Genomic DNA, 12,703 nt, shown 5'->3' with positions numbered 1-12,703 from the left:
TTGTACCATCATAAACTACTACGTTATACCTTTTTTACTGCTGCAAATTCAATTTTCAGACATTATCATTTAGAACAGGGAGTTTTTGAATGAAAGTAGTTTTCTGAATACACACATGAAAATCAACCACACGAGGCCAAAAACACAAGCTTATTTATTAGCGTATGCTTCATCAGATGCCAGATATAATGAGCGTCCTCCATGGGAATTTTTACACAAAATGTTCAAAAGTGAGTGAATTCCTAAGCGACCAAACTACTGAGGTCATTGGTCCCTAGACTTACACACTGCTTAAACTAACGTATGTTAAGAACAACGCACACACACCCATGCCCGAGGGAGGACTCGAACCTCCGGCGGGAGGGGCAACGCAATCCGTGACATGGCGACAAAAGTCGCTCGGCCACTCGACGCAGCAATTTTTACAAGAGCAGTCTCTGTGCTTCATAGGTAATATAGCATATGTACTGCTAGGGCATGCTGAGAAGTAACGCTTCTGAATTTCTTAGAGGAAACTCTTACAGCTTTTTAACTAAAACAAACGGTATTAACATTCTACATTTTTGTTGTTCATGCCCACGCATTTATTGCTCGACTTAGTCACCATGGCGACGAGTACATTTATCCTAACAAAGGACCATTTTGTAGCGGGATTAGCCAAGCAGTCTGAGGCGCTGCAGTCATGGCCTGTGCGGCTGGTACGGGCGGAGGTTCGAGTCCTCCCTCGGTCATGGGTGTGTGTGTTTGTCCTTAGGATAATTTAGTCTAAGTAGTGTGTAAGCTTAGGTACTGATAGCTTTTTCAGTTAAGTCCCATAAGATTTCACACACATTTGAACCATTTTGTTGATAAAGTCGCTGTAAAATGTGTAACTTGCTGACGGACTTACAACCTCATCTCTGCCTAAACCGCTTCATCACTACGAAAGTGAAGTCCTCAGAAGTGTTCAATAAGTTCTTGAAACAGATAAAAATCGGATGGGGCCAAGTCGAGACTGTTTTGGGGAATAGTCGATGACAGTGAAAGCAAGGTGTCAGACTGTTACAGATCTCGCAGCGCTTGTGTGTGGACTGATATTGTCATGCTGAAAGAGAGGGTGCTTTATGTGAGCGCAAACTCTTCGAATTCAAAACTCGAATAGAGCACGCTGTTTTCCACGCACCGACCTAGTTACGTTGCACACCGCCATGTCATATTCTATAGTTTGGAGGGCTAGAAATATGTAGGCATGACGAGCACTAGCAGAATGTTCGAAAAGTGAATCTAAATAGCACGTGAATGGTAGTTCGTTCCGCTAGAATGTATTAAAATATATCAAAGATCGTATTTCACGGTAGTATACACACATAAACCAGCAAAAACGCACATAAATAAAAATCAGATTCAAAATCACACAATAAGAGGTCTATTAGTATAATCTAATCTTAGTATGTACATTTATAACTGCGGTACAATAGGTCTTCTCATGGGGCAAGCCTCGCCAAAGAGATCCACTGCATGAGCGTTTAGGGAAGCGTTTGACTCGGTGCCCCACTGCAGACTCCTAACTAAGGTACGAGAATATGGGATTGGATCCCAAATATATGAGTGGCTCGAAGACTTCTTAAGTAATAGAACCCAGCACGTTGTCCTCGATAGTGAGTGTTCATCGGAAGTGAGGGTATCATCTGTACTGCCCCAGGAAAGTGTGGTAGGTCCGTAGTTGTTATTCTATCTACATAAATGACCTTTTGGATAGGGTGGATAGCAACGTGCGGCTGTTTGCTGATGATGCTGTAGTGTACGAGAAGATGTCGTCGTTTATTGACTGTAGGAGGGTACAACATGACTTGGACACGATTTGTGATTTGTGTAACGAATAGCAGCTAACTCTAAATGTAGATAAATGTAAATTAATTCAGATGAATAGGAAAAAGGATCACATAATGTTTGAATACTCTATTAGTAGTGTAGCGCTTGACACAGTCACGTCGAATAAATATTTGGGCGTAACATTGCAGACCGATATGAAGTGGGACGAGCATGTAATGGCAGTTGTGGGGAAGGCGGATAGTTGTCTTCAGTTCACTGGTAGAATTTTGGGAAGATGTGGTTCATCTGTAAAGGAGACCGCTTATAAAACACTAATACGACCAATACTTGAGTACTGCTCGGGCGTTTGGGATCCGTATCAGGTCGGATTGAGGGAGGACATAGAAGCAATTCAGAGGTGGGCTGCTATATTTGTTACTGGTAGGTCTGATAATCACGCGAGTCCAGAATGAGATTTTCACTCTGCAGCGGAGTGTGCGCTGATATGAAACTTCCTGGCAGATTAAAACTGTGTGCCCGACCGAGACTCGAACTCGGGACCTTTGCCTTTCGCGGGCAAAGGTCCCGATTTCGAGTCTCGGTCAGGCACACAATTTTAATCTTCCAGGAAGTTTCAATCACGCGAGTGTTTTGGTACTGCTTCAGGAACTGGAATGGGAGTATCTGGAGGAAAGAGGCGTTCTTTTCGTGAATCGCTACTGAGGAAATGTAGAGAACCAGCATTTGAGGCTGACTGCATTACAATTTTACTGTCGCCAACTTACACTTCGCGGTTAAGACCTCCAAGATAAGATAATAAAGATTATGGCTCCTACAGAGGCATATAGGCAGTCATTTTTCCCTCGTTCTGTTTGGGAGTGGAACTGGGAGAGAAGATGGTAGTTGTGGTACGAGGTACCCTCCATCACTCATCGTGTGGTGGATTGCGGAGTATGTATGTAGAGATAGATGTAGAAGTGATTTCAGTGGTAGTATCCCGTTGCGTTCCACTAAAGCAGACAAAGAATGTTATGTTATTAAAAACTGATGTCGCTACTTATATAGCAACCTAAGTGTTTTCTGTCTAACGTTTTACTAATGCAGTGTACTGAACGGATGTACAGTGAAGTCAGAAAGAGTCTGGAAAGCTTGTAAAGGTATTGCAGAGGAGGTTATATTGAGAAATAATTGTTAAGAAGAAGTCAATAAGTCGAGTCGCTTCCGAGTTGTTTAGCATTTAAGATAGTGGAAGTGGTCGATACGCTCCCAAATTCAAGTAGCCTGCCAGAAGTGACGACACCAAACGTGCGTGTGCTTTGTTTGGTTTCCTCAAACACAACAAGCGTAGCTTTTGCTCACCTAGCTTAAGTTTTTCATTTCTTAAAAGGGCAAATTCTAACTGTTAATGAGGATTGCAACAAGTGCTAACCCACGGATCAGCAGATGTCTGTGCACTACCGCACTTTAGAGTGAGCATGTGCATGAATGTCTGCTCACAAAGACATGATTGTCTAATTTCAGTACTAAATAACTCGAAACGACGCATCGTATCAATTTTATTTCTTAGCAATTATTTCACAGTACAGTCTCCCGTGCAACACCCCCACAATCTTTTCGGATTGTCCTCATTACTCTGTGTTTTTCGGATCCAATGAGTACATTACTGCATTAAGGTACTAAATATTTCACAAGCCTCTCTTTCTATTAGGCGGTTAAGAGGTGGCCAGTTGTTACACAAACAGATGTCCCGCTTTACTGCTGCTTACATTCTTTCACACGATGTTTGGTTGTTTTATGTTAAAACAAATAACCTATATATATACCGTTGGGAACTAAGGTTTGCATTTTGTAATATTATTGGGATTTCCGTCGTATGAAAGCTGCGAGTACACTTGGAAAGGCATTCACATATGTGTATATTAAATGATCAACTTATGAGATGAGACCTATTCTTTGCAAGACATTTCTTTAATAATTTTCGTAACTGTAAAGATGCGCATCTAGTGCGGACGCTTATACATCCTTTGCGCAGTTCAAAAAGTGGTTCACATGGCTCTCAGCACTATGGGACTTAACATCTTAAGAACTTAGAACTTAGAACTACTTACACTTAACTAACCTAAGGACATCACACACATCCATGCCCCAGGCAGGATTCGAACCTGCGGCCGTAGCAGTCCCGCGGTTCCGGACTGCAGCGCCTAGAACCGCACGGCCATCCTTATATATATATATATATATATATATATATATATATATAATTATCAAATTTAAATTGAAAAAAAAAAAGAAATATATTGAAACTATTTGTTTTTTTCTTGTATGATACTAGAATTTTTATCATAAAGTCAAATGCAAATGCGTCGCTTTTTAAAAGCATAATCGGGGACACTTAGTATTTGTCGATTACAGCGCCATCTAAAACGAAGGAAGAAACAATGGTTTGCCTAAACCTGAAGTATTTTTTGGCGTAATATCCGAATGTGGAATTAAAATGGTGGATTCCCATTTGAAAACACAAAGTAGACCGCGTCCACGTACGAGGGAAGGTCCTAACCTCCTAAGGCTGGCAGCTGCAACACAAACAGATGTCTAGGTTTACTGCTGTTAATATCCTTTCGTACGATGTTCAGTTGTCTCAAGTTAAAACAAACATCCTCTATATATACCATTTCTTTATTGTTGTTCAGTAATGTAACTGTGCATACGACCGCAGACTAAGTGTTAAGAACAGGAATTTCCACAATCAAATGATAAGTGACTCTTGGCCGCTGTTTCCGTTAGACACTAATGCAGGCCGCGCCTCCTTTCACCGGGTGACCTCGCCGCTATCCAGGTTTTCCAAGGCGGCATTTGTGGTTTCCATCAGCATAATGAATGCGTAATACATATAAAGTTTATGATATACGAGGAACTCAAGCGCAGTACTGAAGCAGCGGACGACAGTTCTTCATATGTATCCAGCTATTCCTGTAATTCGTATCGTAGTACACGAGAATTTACGTGCAAAAAGCGTGTAGCTGGTTCCATTCTTGTACGTCATAATCACACATGACATCAAGATTTTTATGTGACTTTTCATACTGAAAACAACTGTTTCACTAAAGACTAACATTTATATCCATGTTATATGAAGCGGAGATCAAATGTCGACGGAGAACAAATACGTTAGTAGGGTGGTCCAATGAAAGAAAGGCTGCCTTGACATAAACTATGAATTCCACAAGAGCACAGAAATAGGAAATGGTGAAGGAGAGGAGAGAGAGAGACTTTTGCTGAAGAGGAGGAAAGAAGTGAAAAAGAGAGTGAAATTAAAACACGAATTTATTTCTACGCTATAAATAAGGGCTTAGAAGCCCCAGTCACATCGGTGTCAACACAAGAAGGGAATTCGCTCCTTTGAAAGAGAATGCCTCAGTATACCAGCTGTGACCTTTTACCAGGAATGGGACAGGTATTTCTGCCTGCTCTTCTGGAATACTGTTCGTGATCTGAGCCACTCCGAAATACAGGTCACAGTTTTCATGGCATTTGTGTGTTTCATTATTGCATGAGCTTGGACCACTGCTTGTGTGACCCCGTTTGTCAATTTGTCACAGGGGACTCAGTATTTGACATAGTTCATTAGGCTACGTTATTGACGCTGAAACATCGTTGCTCACAAGACACTTTTAATTACATTGTGTGTGTATGGAGCGTCGCCTCAGCTACGCGGCTTAAACAGTGATTTCCTCTCAGGAAATTTGTAGTACGTAGTAATCGACGGAAAGTCATCGACTAAGACAGAAGTGATATCCGACGTTCACCAAGGACGTATTATAGAACCTGTGCTGCTCTTAATTTACATAAACGATTTAGGAGACAATCTGAGTCGCACTCTTACAGTGTTTGCATATGATTCTGTCATTTAGCATCTAGTTCAATTAGCGTAAGCTCAAAAGCAGCTGCAAAATGACTCAGACATGAAATCTGGAAGGGGTGAAAACTGATAATTGTTTCTTAATAAGGAACAGTGTGAGATCGTCAGCATGAGTACAAACAGAAATCCGTTGCATTTCGATTAGACGAAAAATCACGCGAGTCTAACCGCTGCCAGTTCGACTAAATATCTAGGAACTACTATTGGGAATGATCAGATAGGAAATGCTGTGAGGAAGGCAAACCAAAGAGTACGCTCTGCTGGAATCATAATTAGGACGAGGAAGGGTGCAACGGGCAACGGCGTCTACTAAAGAGACTGCCTATACTGCGCTTATTCGCCTCTGCTGGAGTATTACTGTGCTGTATGACATCCTTACCAGATAGGTTTGACGTAGGACATCGAAAAAGTTCAAAGAAGGGAAAACGGGTTAGAGGATGTTACACGTATGATAAGCGAGTTGAGGGGGCGACTATTCAAAGATGTTTTTTCATTGCGGCGAGATCTTTTCAAGAAATTTCAATCACCATATCAATCATATCGCATATGATTGTAAAGCGTCATCTCGTTATCCATTATCGGCGCCCCAAATGTTCGACTTGCTAAGGGATTTGAAGTCCTTAGCTCCTCCGTCTCCTATATCGCTAATTAGCCCTTCATAGTGCATACTTCTTTTGCAATCTCTGATAAATTACGAAAGTTTCATTTTCAGGACGTGTATCATTTTTCTCCGCTTCATTAATTGAGAAATTTTACTGGACGTTTAAACGAAGATAATACCAAACTGTCAGACCTCTTGGTAGGGATATTACACAGAACAGAACACTTTTCCATCCATTAAGTTCGTTATTCTCCACTTACTATTTAACCCCCTCTTTCCTTATGATCAGATTCCTAATACAGTTAGTTCTTTATCTAAGACCTGCAAATTTACTTCAAGGGTACTATACTTCGGCCGATTACCATATCACCTTTTGTGGCTATGATAAAGATAAGCCTTTCTAACGGAATTTAGACAAGTTTCCCAGTCTGCAACATTGCTCACATAATTTCAACGTAATTCACCGTCTACAGCATTGTCCCATAAATGATCGTGGGCTTGTGGTTCTCAGACTTCAACTAGAAGTTTCGTGGGTTTTTCCAGAATCTCAGCTGTGAATTAACAAGACCAACTACGCATCGGTAATGAAAGCTGTGTGAAGCCCTGAAGTATCTGTGTAAGACACGGAGAAATGATACCCCTTTGATGAGTTTATTAGAATCCTAGCGATCAACATTCCAAACATTTGTAACGAGTTTTAGATACTCTTGAAATACACAGGAGGTCATATAATATTAGGCACCGATAGCTGACTAGGGCGTAAGTTGACAGCAGTAAGGCACTATTAGGCAAATCCTAGCGTATATCGTGTGGCTAAGCTAGTGGGATATGGAACGGCTTTGTTCAATGCTATAGAGGATAACGAAAATCCATCGAGACATAAATCAGATCTGCACCCGAGATCGTTGATGCAAGTCCCAGTAGCGAAATGCGTAAGTCGATTTTCAAGTTTTCCTTTACAAAGCAATGCCCAGGAATACTAATACATGTTAAATCTCACATCTCGACACCGGTTATTGATATGGATATTAGCATATCGATGTTGAGAACCAGTTCACCCATCCCTGGGCTATGAGGAATCATTGTGAGATTCTAGACAGTCAATAGAAATATAACTGTAAACTTAAACTGGCTCCTTCTGTCACCCACCAGACTTATCTTCACATTTTACAAATCATTTAGGAAAACCTCAGCTAGTTGATATATAAGTTCTTCAATCATGCTGTTGATCATTCAAGAGTTGGCTGAGAAAATCATCGTTTCTACTTAGTGCGTGTGGCAAGGCGTCTTGTGAAGCAATATCGCACGCTTTCTCTGATAACTGCTCATAAAACACAGTTCGGAAGCACACATCAGAAATAATTTTTATATTACAGCATAAATTAGACTTGGCCTATTTTAGAATGTCCGCATTAAAACTACTATGAGGGACCATGAGACAGTATTAGTAACCGTAATTACCAGGGTTCGAGGAGCCGCAAAAACAAGTAGCAAGATGAACATATTTGTTAATTTAAGTTAAATAAAGACAATATAGTGTCATATCTCAAGAAGAAACTAGACAGCCTGTAAAGAGTATATAGAAAAACTGTGGCTCACGTTTATAAAAATAGTTTACCAGTACTGAGTGGATACATACATAGTACAGACAAAAAACATGATTTGAGGTACCCTTAATGATGCACACTCTCTAAAAACCTTCTAAGGAAACGGCTACTAATTATTTCCATTCGTTCCTCCAGATTAACTCTCGCACCACAGGAATGATGAAAGATACAGATATTAGTATTTTTACGCAATCTGTAATGGTCCAATCTACACCTAATTTAACAGTGTTATATTTAATGGTACTTGCTTTCCCTATGATTTGTATTAATTTATTGCATATAGAACAGCCGAGGATTTCATTTGCTCCCTCTTGAAGGAGCTGTCTGATTTTAACACTGACTTTATTACTGTTGTCACCAGAAAAAGAATCATATTCCTACGACTACCACTGCTCTAATACTACTGGTTTCCAATGTGCTCCCTGACAGACCCCAACATTAATCTATTTTGGTTCCCGTAGGTTTTTCACGAAACATTCAGTCTTGTATTAGTTTTACTCATTTACCCTGTGTGCTAGATAAAACTGGAACCATTCATTTCCTACAACTCCTTTTGTAATGATACTAGCTTATGTATTATCAGATGCCTTAGGCTGATCTATGAAAGTTTATGTGATACGCTCTTCCTTGTGAAGAGCATCAACTATTACTTTTTTCTACTATAAGTGAGTCTATGTAAATTTTCCCGTTTTGGAAGACAAATTGCACGCAATTCATAATTCATTAAACTTTCTTTTATAGGCCTAATTGATTCTACTACTCTTGACAGAAGTGACAGCAAGAAATTGAGCCTGTAGCTTCCTATGACTTCTGCATTACCTTTCTTTAGCACATGTACAACACTTACGCGTTTGGAATACAACAGAAATTTCCCTGATGCGATGTATTGTGCTTCTTAAGGAAGGATGTATGATCTGTATCCTATCTTAGGTGTTTCATCCAGCCCAGTGATGTTTTATTTTTTTAGTTTTTCCGCAAATTTTTCAACTACGTGCTAATAAGTCGATAGTAACATCACTCTAATTTAGTGCATAATTATTTACACGACTTATGTATGTCTTTGGTAATTTTTATTACAATTTCTCTGCAATAACTGAAAAATGATGCTTCACAAACTCGATTTGCTGCATGGGTAATTTATTACCTTATCTGCGTCCATTAACCATACGGTATTACTCTATGGTTTGTCATTTCTCAATTTCTGTCGTAAGAAATACCACTTTACATTGTTTTCCTTCTCTACATTGTATATTATTAGCTTTCTACTCACACCTTCGCCTGTGAACGCCTATTCACATATACGTCTGAGTCTGCGCTGTTTTACATGACACAACGCTAGAGAAGATATAAAATTTACCTGTGGATATTCAGATGTGTGACATGAAATTACGTTCCGAATCTGGTTGACAAAACTGATGGCTCGTTACATTGCTTATTCTCTTCCTCTACTTGACACACTCGGTAGCACAGATGAGAGACAAATTGCGCGTCCAACTTTTAAAGTATCCCAATCCGGTATATATAGGAAAGAAATACCAACCGGTTTTACATCCCTGTTCCCATCCCAAAGTGGTAGAGATATCTGATTCCTCCATTACTTTCATACAAAAGAGGATCCATGTACATACCAAAATTTGCTTGAAATTGCTCCAGGTACTCTTGAGTTATGCCTCCGCATCAACTAATTTTCGCTCTGCACCCCCACTCTACAGAAGGTATGTGGCTTTTACTTACACAATGCTCCTTTCCAGAATTTAAATAATATATGTACCAAGTTTGGTTGAAGTCGGTGGTTAAAAGAAGATGTAAACATACATACTTACACATAATTTTTAATACACAAATTTTTTCAGTAGATGACGTCAGGCAGCAGCAGTTTTAGCTATACTGGTATAAACTTAACGCATCTGGTCTCACTATGACTCTTTCTCATAAAAACGGAATATTTGACCGTCTGTGTGGACATTCTAATGCTGGATGCACGGTTGTTCCAATTTTTGTCGGTGTCCCGTGAGTCGAATTATGCTACCCTTACCATATCCTTCTAATGATGAGAGTGTTATTACGTACATGAGCGTCGAATACTGCAGTTGGTGTTGTCATTCTGGAGTCTAGTACTCCCTGATTAATATTAATTGACTGGAGCAAAGTCTCAAGAGGTAGAGAATTCAGTACTTATTTTACGTAGTAATGACTTAGGAACTCTAAAACCACACATGTTCAAAGTAATCAGTAAATAATTAAAGAGCCACAGGTTACTAACCGTTGCTAGCTAGTGTATATTACACCATTATTTCTTGGCACTTTGAACATTACTATCAAAGGATTTTTATTTTTGATATGCATACTACTACATGCTGACATATGGAACTGAAGATACATTTTCAAACTGTCTTATAATTACAGCAACAAGATTAACATTAAGCTACTTACTTGTGACAGCAGCTTTATCAGGTATAGCTTGTGTGGCCTTATTATTGAATGAGATTACCCTTTTATTTTAATCAGTCTCCATATCATTCCATAGTTTTAGTCATTACTCTTCTCACTAGTGATGCTACCCAACACCAATTCCATTACCGTGCCAATGTTCCATTTAAGAGTAGTACTTGCTACCTAAGTTCTCAATTATTTGCTGGTTGTATCCCAATCCCTGTCTTCCTCTACGGGTTTGATCCTCTACAGTTCCCTGTAGTACCATGAAAGTTATTTTCTGACTTCTTAACCGTGTCCTAGCTTCCTGTCCCTTCTTCTTGTGGTTTTTTTTTGTATATATTCCTTCTCTTGCCCATTTTGGGGAGAACCTCCTCATTCCTTACTTTATCTGTCCATATAATTTTCAACGTTCGTCTGTTGTACCTGCTCCGATTTTCTTACAGTCCATGTTTCGCACGCATTGCTGCGCTCCAAACGTATGTTCTAAGAAATTGCTTCGTATTTCAGTTTTGTGTTAATTATCTTGGCTCTTCATATGCGCTACTGCCACCATCTTTGATAATTCAGTTTTTGTCTGCCTAAATAATCTTTCCCTCAACTTCCCTTTTCAGCAGCCAGTTAATCTCTACAACCTCACGAAAAAAAGACTGTTCAGATTAACGAAGAAGCTATTTATCCTTATACTTTAGAGCACTTTAGTTTCCCTACTTAAAACATCATCTTAACGCTGTCAAAACTTTCTTCATAATCGAACAACTCAGCTGCTGTAGACGAATAATCGAGTACAAATGTGATGTCACTTCCCGTCGGAAAATGACATCTGAGAAGTACGACACAAATGAAACGAGCTTGAGGGTGAGAATCTCTGGGTTTGCCAAGTTTGTTTGATTGGTGGTGATCGTCTTCAGCGCAGGAGCACAATTCCTCTGGCAGGGCGCACGAACATTTTCATTTCAAGACGCTAGTTACGGGCTACGGACATACAGTAATTAAAAAATAGAAACAAGACGCACACTAACATGCCAGAAGGAATAGCTTTTTAGTAAGGTGAACAGTTTTGCATCTTTGGCGTCGAATGTTCGTCTTTACTCGTGGGCAGCAGCTCTGGCAAGTAGCTTAGGACTCGCAGGGGCAGTGTAGGCAGCCAGAGACACAGCGCATACCGCAAAGACTGCGCAGGATTGATAGCAAGAATGCAGACCCAGAAGAGAAGGGTGTAATTGCAACCACCGACACACGCAAGGGTCTCTACGCTCTCTTCTTCTTGAAGTTCTTTAATAACAACTACCGAATAAAAATACATAGAAAGAATTCATCACAAAGGTTCCACACTGTTAATAAATTACAAGAAGTCAAGGTGCTTAATTTAAAGCCCGATCTCTGAGGGCTTAAAGTGGCTTATTGGTTTGGATGGCTGTGTACCGCGGAGAAAGATTACTTTTAGTTTTCTTGACTGTACTTTGGATGAAAGCAGAGCGAAGTTTTGTCGGTATGCATAGGTGACAGGGCAGGATTCTCTTAATGTTGGTATCAGCTGCCACGAAGTGTTTTATTACATCCTGAATGTTCTACGTTGTCTTGTCTCTACTGTCCGATGAGACTGAAAAGTCTAGTTTCACACTGCCAAAGGTTGTGAAGTAATCAGTGTTTATAGGAACCACTGCAAGATTATTTACGTTACGTTTCTTACACAACACTTTTTGTTCTAATTGGCTAATTACATTTAGATACCAGATTCTATAAAATAAGATGGCAATAGATTGTATGCATTATTTGTAGATTCCGTACAGATCATCAGTAGGGAAGCCGAGCGAAACCTACTGTACTTCGACGTGAACCAGGCTGCAATTAAAGTCACTAATCTACATTTTGGGAGAAAGTTTTCACACGAAATGAAAGGTTGGAAATTTAGTCCTTAATTAATATATTCTGAAACTTAGGTGAACAAGTATCACTGCCAAGACCATGCTAATCTTAACACAGTCACTCACAATCACTTTTACTCACGTTAGCAAGTTTATGGTCTTGCATTTCCGGAAGCCCATGCAGTACGTATAAGGAATAAATAACTTCACTCTCCATACGTGGATGAAACTGAATGAAATCCTTCAGGTGAGAATAATAAAAAGTACCTCGCACTTCATAGCGATATTTCATTTATGTCGTAGACCATACACAACACGCTGAGAAATGCAAATAGGTCTTAGCAATCGATATACTCGTACCACACTAAAATAAATAATTTAAAGATGAAACTTTAGTAAAAGAACGTCGAGCACAGCATTGTATGGTAGTGAATCATGGACTGTGGGTGCACAGGAAAAGAGAATGAAGGCGTTTGAGATGTGG

Source organism: Schistocerca gregaria, chromosome 3 (assembly GCF_023897955.1).
Source record: "Schistocerca gregaria isolate iqSchGreg1 chromosome 3, iqSchGreg1.2, whole genome shotgun sequence".
Classification (NCBI taxonomy): Eukaryota; Metazoa; Arthropoda; class Insecta; order Orthoptera; family Acrididae; genus Schistocerca; species Schistocerca gregaria.
The sequence above is the reverse complement of the archived record's forward strand: the minus strand, read 5'-3'. Positions refer to the sequence as shown.